Consider the following 13,247-nt stretch of genomic DNA (forward strand, 5'->3'; position numbering starts at 1 on the left):
ACCAGACTCCCGGGGGTGGGGTGTTGGGACAGAAAACTGGGGTCGCCCGGAGCAGGGCGGTGGCGCCTGGCAACGTTCCTATCCACAGGAGGGACTGTAGAGGGCTTGGACCAGGTGCCCTGCAGAACGTCAATGAGGGCCTCATTGAATTGCAGAATAGGCTCAGTGGAGCATGCGGCAGACTGAAGCACCTCTGTGAGGATGTTAGTCCTCACAGCCACGGCAGTCAGCTCAAGCCCACGGGCCGCAGCCGCCTTGCGCAGCACCACAGAAAAAGCTGCACCCTCCTCCGAAGCCACAGTCGGAGGAGAGATGAATCCAGTGTCCGGTGAGGTATCCAAACCACTGGCCTCCCCCAGTTCATCTGCCCAGTCCTGTGCAAGTTGGCCCTGAAGGGCCAAAGGGTCCACGGACCCCTCCCAGACACCCCCGTCATCCGATTCCTGGTAAACAGGAGGAATGATCGGTGCCGGTCGATAGACATAATGTGACTCTAGCGGCGTCGGATGCGGCGTCGGGCGGCGCCGCATCGGTGTCGGGACCTGACAGGGGCTGAACCGGGGATCGACGTCGACCGGAGTCGGCGTCGGAGGTGGCACCGGTGTCGATGCCGGCGGAGGAGGCGTGACGAGGTCGACCGGCGTCGACGGGGGCCCAGGCTCTGGCCCCTCGGGGACCTGCGGCGTCGGGGCCGGAGCCTCCAACGGCGCCGGGGCCGGAGCCGCTGGCACGCAAGGTCGCCCAGTCGAGTCCGCGGGGTCGGAAGGCGCGCCAGCGGGCGTCGACGGCGGGGCCAGGCTCCTCATGGCCGAGAGGAAGGCACTGACCTCCGCCGGTGTCGCGTCAGTACCAGGGACCGGCGGGTATGGGGACGTGCGCGGCGCCTGCGGCTCCGGCGGAGCCGCGGGGGTGGAACCACCCTGACCCTCGGCCGAGTCGCGCGACCGGCGAGGGGAGTCCGAAGAGCGGTGTCGCCTCTTGGACTTCTTGGAGTGCTTCGACTTACCCGAAGACTTCGAGCCAGACGATCAACGATGTCGAGTGCGGCTCCGCGACCGATCCTTGGACCTCCTCCTGGACCGGGATCGAGAGGGGCGCGGAGCCGAGTGGCGAAGCTCGAGAAGCTCGAGGTCAGGGCCATACAATCAGAGCACGACTCCGCGTCGTGGTCGAGGCCCAAGCAGTACAGGCACCGGCGGTGATGATCGGTCACCGACATCAGTCGGTGACAGTCGTCGCAGACCTTGAAACCAGGCATCCTACCGGCACCAGAGTCGAGAAAGTGACCAAAAAGAGTCAAAAAAGTTAGTCAAAAAATGACTAAAGGGGCAACTCTCCCGGATCAGTGCTTACTGGCGCGGAAAAAAGAAGAACTGACGTCAGCGCGCGAGGGCGGCGTCTAAGTACTTCGACGACGTCATTCCGGCGCACGATGCCAACGACGGACGCTGAGCCGCAGAGGACGCCTAGCGACGCGCAAGGGGTATTGCTACAAAAATCTTCCGGATCCAGTCTGACGCCTGGGGATAATCTAAGGTGAGGAATCTAACTAACGTGTTTCTTTCAGATGCAATATTTCTGGCTGAGACCTGGTTGACGCAGGATTCAGTTGCTGAATCATGGTTGGCACTTTCCCAAGGTTAGATTATGAACCAGCTCAATAGAACTGGTAATAGAGGTGGATTGCACTGATCCATAAGGAGCAATGTTCGTGTAGTCTGAAGAAGGAGGATATTCCTGAATGCAAAAGCGCTTACTTTCAAATCATGTTAAATCATTATTTTACGGTCTCCGGTTTGCTGATATATCGGCCACCTGCACCTTCCAAAGTCTTCAGAGAAGAATTGGTTAACAAGATTACACTATTGGCCAGTAAGGCAGCTCATTTTTCCATCTTAGTAGACCTTAATCTACATTTAGGTGATTACTGTAAGACAGATATTGCCAACTTTCTGGCTGATCTGAAGGCCTGTCAGCTGACCCAGCAGGTCTCGAACAGTACTCATGTTGCTGGCCATTTGTTAGTCCCTATATTTTCTAACTTAGGCTCCCTGACAGCCGCAGCCCCAATCACTATGGCATGGACAGATCATTTTCTTGTCCCTTTTTCAATTCGCTGGCAAGGTAAGCCAGCCCAGAAGGGTTCTATGCCAATTTTAAAACGACTTTGGCATAAGTTAGACACTAATAAATTTATGGATTTACTATTAAGGCATAAACCCCAGATTCCATCTAATATAGAATCCGCTACCACACTCTTCCACGATTGGCTGTCTCATACTTTGGACAGCTGTATTCCTGCTATACTCTGCCCAACTAAAAAAAGAGAGCAATCCAATCCCTGGTTTAATGAATCTCTAAGTAAGGCAAAAACAAACTGTAAACAGAGCAGGTTTGGAGACGCGCTTACGATACTGAAGCAAAAAATAACTATTGTAAGTCAATTAAGACCTATCATAAATGAATCCAGAGAGCCAGAGCAGAGTATATTGCCAATAAAATATTGCAGAGCAAAAATTCCCCCCAAAAAATCTTCTCTCTTCTTAAGGTCATGAAAGGCTCCAACTTGAAAGCCGACTCCCCTATCACCTCTAATACTCAATGCAATGAATTGGCTAGGTATTTTGTGCATAAGGTGGAAAACAAATCTATGAAAACTTTGCCCTCCCTGTCAATGGTGACAGGGAGACTGTTTTGAAGATAAAGGACCTAACAGGGAAAAGAATACACTGTGTTTACTTTCTCCATTACCCCTCACTGAGACTGAATCTTTATGATGGAAGATCAAATCCGGCTCCTCAGTTGACCCTCTGAGACAGCTCAGTCCGCCTATTTCATTTTTTTTTAAAAACTTGTTTTTATTGGCATTTGTTAGTACAGTTGTTACATTTCAGTATTGGATCGTAGCGTCATTAAGTACATTTTTCCAATCAGGTGATATCCATCTTGACCTTTATAAGTATCTTTACTGCAATTCTATGCAATGAAACAGGTGTTTGCCATATGAAGAAACAAACCAGGGAGGGGGAGAGCAAACTAGGGGCAGTCATGGACTATCAGTGAGGGGGCAGCCAGACCATATCACATGTGGTCCGTTAGGTAACTGGTGAAACAACGCAGTGGGAACCCCTGGCCGGTGTACGACTATGCAGGAGGACATACGGTATAGGTGCAGGCTCCGGGGTAGCGGGGATAGGAACGTAGTCATTCCAGGGTGGGCGTGGGGTATTAGGGGATAGCGTCATCCGAGTGGGTTTGTGTCGCGCATGGCTGCGTGGCAGTAGGGATGGTCGCGAGTGCGCCCTGATCAGCTAAGGGCTGGGGCTGTTTAAACTGATGCATCAACAGCGCCCACTCCAGGGAAATCGGGGCTTTACGTATGCCCTTCGCTTCCTCCTCTCGCAGGGCATCCTCCTCAGCCACGGACCACTTGAGCACCGCCCCCCTCCATGCCGCCAGCGGGGGGCCCGTGGGGGAACGCCAATGCATAGCTATGCATCGCTTAGCCAGGAGGTGGGCTAAGGAGACAAATCGTATGGGCACTTTGTGCCGTTTCTTCCGGCCCATTATTCCCAGCGCGCAGTACTCCCATGTATCTAGATGAGGCAACCCCGTAAGATCTCGGAGGGTCCCGTGGATAGTTGACCAGTAGATCTGAATATCCGGGCACGACCAGAAAATATGGAGAAAATCTGCGTCTTGCGCCTGACAGCGGGGACAGAGGAAGACCGTAGCGGGATAAAAACGCTGCAGGCGTGCTGGGGTCAGGTAGGCCCTATGTAGAATGTAATATTGTATGTTTTTGAAACAGGCATTCCTAGACACCTTTTTGGGGAATTCGAGTGCACTTTCCCATTCAGTGTCGTGAAACGCCCGTCCCACCTCCTCCTCCCAAAGAGTCCGTAGGGGGGCCAGCGATAGGGGTGTCAACTCCCGGATGGACTTGTACAGCCAGGTGGTGAGATGACGGCCCCGTCCCATTCGCAGTATCATGTGAAGGACAGGATGTGTGGGGGGCTCTCCAAGTGTGAGATCAGAGTATGGTCGAAAATGCCTGAGGAGCTGACGATGCCTCAAGAATTGCCCTGGGGGGAGATCATAGTCATCAATGAGTTGCTGGAATGGCCGAAGGTGTCCCTCCGCGAACAGTATTTCTGCCTCGGTGACCTCCCTAGATGTCCACTCCCGAAGCATGGCAGGGGAAAAGAACTGGGTGTTTTTGGGCCAGCCCACTAGTGGAAGCAACGGTGAATACGGGGGCCTGTCTGGCGCGAGTCGGTGTATGCGTCGGATGCACCCCCGGGCCACCTCCACCTGGATGGGGTAGGTCCCCGCTGGGCGGGATCCCGGCACGAGCAGACGGCATAATTCCGGTGTCGTTATCCGACCCGCGGTCGTGTATGTTTCGGACGTGTGCCTGTCAGCTGTCCAATAGGAGAGCCATTGGAGCTGCGCCGCTAGGAAATAGGCTTCGAACGAAGGGGCTCCAAGACCTCCTTGTGTTGTGGGTAATTTCAGTTTTGCCAGTGCGATTCTATGTCACCCCTTGCCCCATATTAGGGAACCAAGGAGGGTGTCCAAATCTTTGAAGAAGGAGCGAGGCGGTATCACTGGAAGATTAGTGAAATAATAGAGGAGACGCGGAACGAGAACCATTTTCGCTAAGGCTACTCGGCCAATCGGGGCCAGCGGAAGGTTCCGCCAAAACCCGATGGTGGAACGTATAGAGGCAAGTGTCCTACGATGGTTACCCTCGAAGATGTCAGTGGGTGAGTGATATAGGCGAATCCCTAGATAGCGAGGGGCTTCCGCCGTCCAATTGAGTCTCTGATCACCAATCCATACCTCCCGAGGGGTAGAGTCAGGGCATAGGGGGTACACCACAGATTTCTCCCAGTTCACCTTTAAGCCTGAAGCTTCTGCGAACTCGGTCAAGGTAACTCAGTCCGCCAATTTCATAATGTCATTTTACCAGTAGCCCGGGAATTGATTAATCTATCTCTGTCCTCAGCGTCTCTACCATCAGACTGGAAACATGCTAAAGTAATCCCTCTTTTAAAGAAACCATCTTTAGATCCATCCGTACTAGGTATTTACCGCCTGTTGGACATGGCCCTTTTTGCAGGGTCATCCCAGAACTTTTTGCCTTCCTCCTATATTTTTTCTGACCTGTTGTTGGCTGTTTTATGACTCTGGGCACTTTACCACTGCTGATCAGTGCTAAAGTGCATATGCTCTCCCTATTGTAAATTGATGGATTAGTGATTGCCTGATTGGCTGGTTTGGTTTATCTATCAGACCCTGGTACAGTGCACCAGGAGTGCCCAGGGCTGGTAATCCAAATGCTGCTGGTGGGCTTGCAGCACTGGTTGTGCCACCCACAAATGCAACCTGTAAAAGTGTGTCTAAGGCTTGACATTGCAGAGCCTGCATGCAGTCTGGTACTGTCATGCTGACTGGGCAAGTGCACCAACTTGCCAGTCCCTAAACCTTCCCGTTTCTTCATATCAGACACCCCTATGGTAGGCCCAAGGGCAGGGTGCATTGTAAGGATAAGGTAGGACATGCCCTGGTGTGTGTGGCATGTTCTAATAGTGAATTACGGCTATTTTCGTTTTTCACTATTGCAAGGCTCCATAGGCCAGAATGGGCAGTTTGATTATTACATCTTATAATCCTAACTGACTCAGGGAACATGGTAGAAATTCGAGTTTAGTATGCCTGAACTCAGAATGATAAAATACATCTTTTAGTGAAGTTGGTTTTAACATTCTGTGTTTGAAAATACCACTTTTAGAAAGTAGGTATTTTCTTGTCTAACCATGCAAACCTACCTCTGCTAGGCTGTGTATTCCTTGTCTGGAGTTTGAGTGACAGGGGCTGGGGAATTCCAGGGGGCTGGGGAATTTCCCGGCGACAGGGTGAGTCAGCACAGGGCTGAATAGAGAGATCTCTATGTAGATGGGTGGGAGGAGTTGGACCTGGGACCTGAATAGGGCTGTGCTTTCCCTCCACAATGCTGGCTCCACCTCCTGTGGTGCATCTGATGTCGCTGCCCTGCACTCTGAAAGGAAAGAAGGAGTCATATAAACAAAGTGCTGACCAGAACTGGTTTGGACTAGGCAAAGGCCTCTCTGCCTTCAGAGAACAAAGGAAAACTTGGTATAAATATTGGGACCCCAACCCAAGAACTTTAGATCACTTTGGGAAACAAGAAGAAACCTTTGCTGAGGAGAGGAACCAAGAAGAAACTGAGGAGAGACTATCCCTGAAACTGGGGGATTGGCCTGCAGGGGTTGCCTACTGCCAAAGAGAGGAGAAAGGAACTTTGTGTGTACTTTTGCTCAAATTGTGAAGGATCTCCAAGGGCTTGGAAAAGAGCTTGCCTCCTGCTGAAGTCTCAGGGACAACAGACTTCAACCACCAGCTCCCCAGAGTTCTTTTGAAGTGCCTGCTGCTGTTTTGGGCCTTCTGAGGGACTGCGTGTCGTAAGGAGATGGAAGTGCGACTCACGGAGAGGAAGCGAGTCGCAGCCGCTGCCGTCGCATCACTGAACAAGGGTGTCGCCGCTGTAGCCGTTGCATTGCACCGCATCATGAGAAGCGCCCCGCAACACCGAAGAAGCGTGTCGCCGTCGCAGCCATTGTAGCGGACGCATTGCACCGCATCAAGAGAAGAGTCTCGCATCGAGGAAGAAGCGTGTCACCGTCGCACTCGCTGCCGTCGCATCTTGGATGACGCCGCTGTAGCTGTCGCATTGCACCGCATCAAGAAAAGCGCCTCGCATCCACGGAGAAGCGTGTCGCCATCGGAGCTGCTGCCGTCACATCACTGAACAAGGGTGTCGCCGCTGTTACTTTCGCATCGAGCGGAAGCATCTCGCATCGCTGGAGAAGAGTGTCGCCGTCAAAGCCGCTGTCGTCGCATCACTGGACAAGGGTGTCGCCGCTGCAGCTGACGCATCGAGCCGAGATCTCTCGCAACATCGGAGAAGCGTGCTGCATCAGGAAGATCTTTACGTCTTTATTTCTTTGCACCAATCTTTCATCGCATCAACATCGTTGCAACACTATCGTTGCCCTGCGTGTCGCATCTACAGGTACATTGACTTAAAGTGTCGCATTTAAGAACTAAAGAGAACTAAGCTAAATTCTACCATCTTAAAGTAACAGTATTGTGGATTTTTGTCGTTTATGGTCTTGTGGTAAATCTATATAAAGAATACTTATTTTTGATATAAAACTTGTGTGGCGTCCATCTGTAGAGTTGTCACTTGATTACTGTATGTGTTCACAAATGCTTTACACACTGCCTCTGAGATAAGCCTGTCTGCTAGTGCCAAGCTACCAAGGGGGTGAGCAGGGGTTATTTTAGGAGTGTACCCCTTTACCCTGACTAGAGGCGAGGGTCCCTATTTATCACAAGTACCTACCTCTGCCAACTAGAGACCCCCAAATCTAACACCGCCCCATTTCTCAGCTCCCTTTTCTAGCTAAAGCCATGGAATCTCATGTAAATTCCACTCTTACAGAGTTTGTAGAACAAAATGACATACTGGATGCGTCACAAAACGGTTTTAGGTCCCACCACAGTACTGAATCTGCTTTAATGGCGGTGACCACAGAAATCCGTGGCAGTCTTGATGAGGGAAACTCGGCAGCCTCGAATCTTCTTGATTTAAGTGCCGCATTTGATACAGTATCACATGAGATATTATTGCGTAGGCTACATGAGATTGGGATTGGGGGCCCGGCCTTAACATGGTTTCGTTCCTTTCTGGAGGGCAGAACCTTCCAGGCCACTATGCCACCTTTTCACTCTCAGGAGTATGCTATTGAACACGGGGTGCCCCAGGGCTCGATTCTGAGCCCTTTGCTCTTCAATATCTATGTACAGCCACTGGCATTGGTAGCTAGGAGTAGAGGGCTGTCATTGGTGTCATATGCCGATGACACCCAATTAGTCATCGCCTTCTCTAAGAAACATTAATCAAATCTTGTTAAATTCAAGGATGATACGCTGGCAATTGCTGATTGGAGAACAGCAAATTGCTTGCAACTAAACACAAGCAAGTCTGAAATACTTCTGCTCAGGAGAGACAGTGATATGTGGTCAGAGCAGTGGTGGCCGGATAAACTCAAACCTGCACCCATACCTAAGGAGGTTGTTAAGAACGTAGGCATCTGGATTGATAGAAGTCTGTCCTTTGATATTCAATCTAAGGCAGTTGCAGGTACCTGGTTTGGGCTACTGAGAGGACTGAAACCTCTACAGGGTTTCTTTGATACCTCTGTTCGTCAGACCATCCTACAGGCTACGATTCTATCTAGGCTGGACTGCGGAAACTCTTTATATTTAGGTACCAGCAAATCTGGTACTCTGCAACTTCAAAGAATACAAAACGCAACATCCAGTATTCTGATTTCACTCCCTAAATCATGCTCAGTGTCTAAGTCCTTATCTAAACTACACTGGTTGCCAGTAGAGAGAAGAATTCAGTTGTAGCTCATAAAATGTTGTCTCATCAAGCTCCCACTATCCTAGCTAATATGTTAGTGCCGTATATTCCGAGCCGACCTCTTCGCTCTTTGGACCAAAGGCTGGTCTGTAGTCCCTGTGTTCGCAGAGTCAGAGCCGGCAGACTGTCTTTTAAGGTGCTGGCGGCCAAACTTTGGAATTCTCTCCCCTCTGTAACTAGGGGACTCCAGAATCATTTAGAGTTCCGCAAAGCCATAAAAAAATGGCTTTTCCCGGGGCAACTCTGTTATTTCTTTTTTTCGGATCTGCTTGCAACTACGTATACCTGGGTAGCGCTGGGACGCCCCGTTGCTGGGGCAGCTATGCGCTGTATAAATTCAGTAATTAAATAAATAAATACATTGTTTGGCTAGTTACAACACTATAGTAGAAACTACTTTAGATCAATTGGACCCTTTAAAATCATACTCCAACCCGACCAGACGCATGCATGCAGTTTGGTCCTCGCCAGATCTAAGGAAGGAGAAAAGCCTCTGTAAAAAGCTGGAACGACGCTGGTGTCTTTCCCATAACGCAAACGATAAAAATAAGTATAAGATCTCTCTAGCCCATTATCATAAGACCCTAAAGAATGTACGTAGAGCCCACATTGAGTTGTAACTTAATCAGGCAGGGAATTCCTCTTAAGAACTCTATCACATCCTCAATTCTTTCACAAATCCCAAGGCCTGTCACAAAGAAGTAACTCCGTCACAAGAACTCTGTGATAGGATAGCCAATCACTTTTCTAAAAAAAATGAGATTATTTATGATAAAATTAATAAAGAAAGGGAACTGATGATTGATACTTCTACCCTCTGTCCCTTACTTTCACCCAATGCGCATTCTTTGGAACGCTTCCCCCCCTCTTACATCTGATACTGTGGAGACTCTGTCGGAAACGGTTAAGTCAGGCTCCCCTAAGGACATTCTACCTGCAAATATCCTCATTAGTGCTTAAACACTTGTCACCTGCCATCTGCTCAATCCTCAATCTTTCCTTGAGCATGGGCCATTTACCAACTGAATGGAAGGCTGCCCAAATAATGCCTGACCGGAAGAAACCCAATGCCTTGCGGGAAGATCTATCTAATTACCGCCCCATCTCTCTGTTACCGTTTTTGTGTAAACTCGTAAAAAAAACATTAATAAACATCTCTACATGAAAGTATCGGGCTTCCTCGACCCCTCCCAGTCTGAGTTTCGGCCTAGGTTTAGTACGGAGTCAGCACTGATTGCTGTCACTGACAACCTAAGACATTCCCTGGACAAAGGGCAAGCAGCACTGTTGGTGCTGCTGGATTTGTCGAAACAACAATTGATGGACAAATGCAGAACAATGTCATACATTCACCCCAGTACAGAGATCTGGGCCTAAATCCATAATTTTCTTGCTCACCATGCCATTCCAGTTTGGACCCAGCCATATGCAAATCAGTCTTGACCCTGCGCCCAATGGGAACAGTCAAGCCCGAACTGCCAGGCCAGGTCCTCTCCGGACTGAAAACAAGTATCCTAGGACCAGTTTCCGCTTTCAGCCCTCATCAGCCAGGATAGCTTGAATCCAGTGGTGTAGTGAGCACGGGACCCACGTCTTGGCATACCCTTCCCACTTAGGGCGACATATGCAAAAAAAACAATTGATGGACGGAATGTTTGCATTGTCCAGCATTCCATCCATCAATTGTTTCTATTATATTATTGTGATACGGCCTTATTAGTCTGGGCGGTAATTTTATTTTATTACTGAATGTGTACACACGTCACGACTACACATTACTGACTGTATTTTTAATATATTCTCTTCTATCATTTATATGCTTTGTATTACTTTAACTCAAAATTCAATCAAAGTTTTTGAACAAAAAAACAAAAAACTGGTTAGTCTGCATCTTTATTATCTGCTCTTAGTCTTTCCACCCACACAGGCCAAACCATTCTGGCATTGCTCGTGTTCCAGTTAAGAGGAGGCCTGACTGGCAGTTCGAGCTGGACTGGTCCTATTCAAGCAGGGTCGTCAAAGCTAATTTGCATATGACAGGTTCCTGTCTGAAGTGGCATGGCGAGTAAAAAACGATAGACTAAAGAACGGTCTGAATAAAAAAAATCAGTGGCAGAGATTAATTCAAGCATTCCAGCCATATTTTGTTTTTTAAATTCCTCATTTTAAAGCCTTTATGTGTGAGAGGTACACCCAGACGTTGGTGCTTGTACCCACAGTGCCATTGGAACCTATCTAAACCCTACTAATACAGAACAGATAGACCAAAATCAGTCTGGGATTGCTTGAATGCCTGTTCACAAGGGCCCTGGCCTGGCAGGTAGGGATGGACTGTTATAGGCGAATTGGAGCTGGACCACAACGGATATGCATACAGCTGGTTTCTGGTAGAAGTGGCACGATTAGCAAAAAAATATAAATAGATGGGCTGGGATGCAGCCCAGAATAATCACTAGAGATTAATTGAAGAATTCCAGCCATCACTTTTTTTTTGCTTTGCTTTCTCTATTTCTGGGTGCTCATCATTGCCAACACCCACCTGCCTCATAACTGCCATCCATCACAGATCTGTCTAGGCCCTCTACTCTTCTCTCACTATACAACCTCCTTCTCAGATCATCTACTACTTTGGAAGCACACTGCTCACGGTCAAAATTATCCACTTAGCAATAACACCATTGTTATTCTTCTCCAGATACTCCAGTAGATAATTCCAAAGACAGCTGATGACTGTTGACCAAGACCAATGCGAACAGCTCTCATGAGTGATAAAACCAAGATGGATAAAACACAGTCCCTCAAGAGTTCCCTGTGGAGTCTATAACTTACATTTTACCTCTGGAACCATTCTAAAGCATTCCCTCCTTGATGTTTACTAAAGAAACTAGAAAAGAGTTGTATATGTCTGCTTCTTGTGGAGGGCATGCCAAAGTGTATTGTGCTTTATGGCCTTCCCAGTCAGTGAATCTATAAATTGGTGCAGTTGTTGGTAAAGCTTTTGAGAATATCAAGGACCCCCTGTAAATGTTTAGGTAAATTCCTAGGACAGGGTAACAGACACAATGAAGAGTATATTCCTAGGCAATTATATTCGATATAGATATCAGCCACTCGGTCAAGAGATATAAAACTAAAAACGTAAGAAAAACTATTAATAAAAACCAGTGTACCATACAATAATAAAGGTTAAAACATTTTTTTATTTTTGACAATATAAAATCATATTTTGTGTTTAAATCAACAAAGAACTTAAACACAATTCAATTTCTAAAAATGTACATAAGTTTTTAAAAAAGAACAAAACTTTAACCAAATATTAATAAGAATGCAGACACAATAACATACAAAGACTTATTCAATAAACACAATATGAAATAATAAAAGTGAATCAAAATTTAGACATTCAAAATAAATGGAGTTGCGGCAATGGATTATCTTCGACGCGCGTTGCGGCGCAATGGCGCCTTCGTCAGGAAAGCCACACAATGTTTCTTAAAAAACAGTGAGAATGAGAAGTAGGGATTTGGTACTTGCTGATAAAGTAGTCACAAAAAAATTTTCCGTGAGTGGCAAAGAAGGCAGTGAGATACGCCCAAACCGCTACGAGGATCTTCTATCAATAGACCTCTTGACAGAAAGAAAATAAGATACAAACAAAAAGAAAGAAACCAAGAAAGAAGATATACTTCTGCACGTGAAAGGAACTAGAACTTTATATCTCGAACTACCATTTATCCCTGTCGCTAAATTTAACTAGAAACCATCACTAAAACAGTTGCTTCATCAGTCACCTGTTTAAAATATCCCAGCTACCACAGTGCGAGAGCTGATAAAAATATCAACTAAAAGTGACTACTTTATCAGCAAGTACCAAATCCCTACTTCTCATTCTCACTGTTTTTTAAGAAACATTGTGTGGCTTTCCTGACGAAGGCGCCATTGCGCCGCAACGCGCGTCGAAGATAATCCATTGCCGCAACTCCATTTATTTTGAATGTCTAAATTTTGATTCACTTTTATTATTTCATATTGTGTTTATTGAATAAGTCTTTGTATGTTATTGTGTCTGCATTCTTATTAATATTTGGTTAAAGTTTTGTTCTTTTTTAAAAACTTATGTACATTTTTAGAAATTGAATTGTGTTTAAGTTCTTTGTTGATTTAAACACAAAATATGATTTTATATTGTCAAAAATAAAAAAATGTTTTAACCTTTATTATTGTATGGTACACTGGTTTTTATTAATAGTTTTTCTTACGTTTTTAGTTTTATATCTCTTGACCGAGTGGCTGATATCTATATCGAATATAATTGCCTAGGAATATACTCTTCATTGCAGTTGTTGGTAAAGGTCTTCCTGTTGGGAGTCTTTTTTTTGTCTATGCATGTTGCTGGGAGTAAATGGGGTGTTTGTAATCACAGGAAGGGAAAACTGAGGGAAACAATTTTGTAACCAATTGTAGCATTATGGTCACAGTTTTTGAGGTCTATTATTTGGTTAGGCAATCTGTGCAGTTAGTGTGATCCTGTTGCAGTAAGTTGTCTAAGGCATGCAGAAAAATATAAACAAACAAATTCTATTTCGGCGCATGCATCTCGCTTTGGGTTACTTCCTGGGTCAGGACAGAGGGACTGGAGATATACGGGAGAGAGTGACAGAGCGGTTGCTATGATTTGGCTCATGGAAGAAAGGGAGGGAGTTCGAGGAAGACAGAAAGGGTTGGGTGC

At 47.0% G+C, this 13,247-nt stretch overlaps 1 protein-coding gene across 2 annotated transcripts in view; it reads right to left on the reverse strand.

Moving 5' to 3' along the window:
* Window positions 1–13,247, reverse strand: part of LOC146859819 (uncharacterized) — a 518,852-nt gene that overhangs the window by 399,915 nt on the left and 105,690 nt on the right. The gene's annotated exons all lie outside the window — the stretch shown is intronic.

This window comes from Triturus cristatus, chromosome 3_1, assembly GCF_964204655.1.
Source record: "Triturus cristatus chromosome 3_1, aTriCri1.1, whole genome shotgun sequence".
Taxonomy (NCBI): Eukaryota; Metazoa; Chordata; class Amphibia; order Caudata; family Salamandridae; genus Triturus; species Triturus cristatus.